The sequence below is a fragment of the Nerophis lumbriciformis genome, linkage group LG27 (assembly GCF_033978685.3).
Source record: "Nerophis lumbriciformis linkage group LG27, RoL_Nlum_v2.1, whole genome shotgun sequence".
NCBI lineage: Eukaryota > Metazoa > Chordata > Actinopteri > Syngnathiformes > Syngnathidae > Nerophis > Nerophis lumbriciformis.
This window is the reverse complement of record NC_084574.2, coordinates 3,900,001-3,902,500: the sequence shown is the minus strand read 5'-3', so window position 1 is coordinate 3,902,500 and position 2,500 is coordinate 3,900,001.

Below are 2,500 nucleotides of genomic sequence, written 5' to 3'. Positions count from 1 at the left end.
ATACATACATACATATGTATGTACATACATACTTACATACATACATATGTACATACTTACATACATACGCGTTTGTTCATACATATGTATATTCAAACATACATATGTATGTATGAACATACATATTTATTTTCAAACATATGTATGTTCATACATGTTTGAACATACATACATACATATGTATGTATATACATATGTATGTACATATGTATGTATGTATGTACATACATATGTATGTATGTACATATGTATGTATGTACGTACGTACGTACGTACGTACGTACGTACGTACGTACGTACATACATACATACATGTTTGTACGTACATACATACGTATGTACATACATACATACATACATACATACATACATACATATGTACATACATATGTATGTATGTACGTACATACGTACGTACGTACGTACGTACATACATACATACATGTTTGTACGTACATACATACATACATACATACATATGTACATACATATGTATGTATGTACGTACATACGTATGTATGTATGTATGTATGTACATACATATGTATGTACATACATATGTATGTACGTACGTACGTACGTACGTACGTACGTACGTACGTACGTACGTACATACATACATACATATGTACATACATACATACATATGTATGTATGTACATACATTTGTATGTATGTACATACATATATGCATGTTTGAACATACATAAATATGAACATACATATGTATGTATGTTCATACATATGTGTGTATGAACATACATATGTATGTTCAAACATACATATGTATGATCAAACATGAATATGTATGTTCATATGTATGTATGTTCATACACACATATGTATGTTTGAAGATATATACATACATATGAACATACATATGTATGTTCAAACATCCATATGTATGTTCATACATACATATGTATGTTTGAACATACATATATATGTATGTATGTATGTTGAACATATGTATGCATATGTACATACATATGCATGTTTGAACATACATACATACATACATACATATTTATGTACATACATACATACATACATACATGTGTATGTACATTGATACATACATACATATGTATGTACATGCATACATACATACATATGTATGTACATACATACATACATATGTATGTACATACATACATACATGCATACATACATATGAACATATGTATGTTCATATGTATGAACATACATATGTATGCTCAAACATACATATGTTTGTTCATACATACATATGTATGTTCAAACATACATATTTATGAACATACATATATATGTATGTTCATTTATATATGTATGTATGAACATACATATGTATGTTCATACATGCATACATATGAACATACATATATATGTTCATACATGCATATGTATGTATGGACATACATATGTACATACATACATATGTACATACATACATATGAACATACATATATATGTATGTTCATATTTATGTATGTTCAAACATGCATATGTATGTATGAACATACATATGTATGTTTGAACATACATATGTATGTTCATATGTATGTATGTTTGAACATACATATGTATGTTCATATATATATACATACATACAAATGAAGATACATATGTTTGAAAATACATATGTATGTATGTATGTATGTATGTATGTATGAACATACATATGTATGTTCATACATACATACATACATACATACATACATACATACATACATACATACATACATATGTATGTATGTATGTATGTATGTTCGAACATGCATATGTATGTATGAACATACATATGTATGTTTGAACATACATATGTATGTTCATACATACATATATGTATGAACATACATATGTATGTTCATATGTATGTATGTTTGAACATACATATGTATGTTCAAACATACATGTGTATGAACATACATATGTATGTTCATATGTATGTATGAACATACATATGTATGTTTGAACATACATATGTATGTATGAACAAACATATGCATGTTTGAACATATGTATGTATGTATGAACATACATATGTATGTTCATATGTATGAACATACATATGTATGCTCAAACATACATATGTATGTATTAACATACATGTATTATACATGTATTATATATGTATGTATGAACATACATATGTATGTTCATACATATGTATGCTCAAACATACATATGTATGTATTAACATACATATGTATGTATTAACATACATATGTTTGAACATACATATATATGTATGTTCATACATATATGTATGTATGAACATACATATGTACATACATACATATGTACATACATACATATGAACATACAAATATATGTATGTTCATATTTATGTATGTTCAAACATGCATATGTATGTATGAACATACATATGTATGTTTGAACATACATATGTATGTTCATATGTATGTATGTTTGAACATACATATGTATGTTCATATATATATACATACATATGAAGATACATATGTTTGAAAATACATATGTATGTATGTATGTA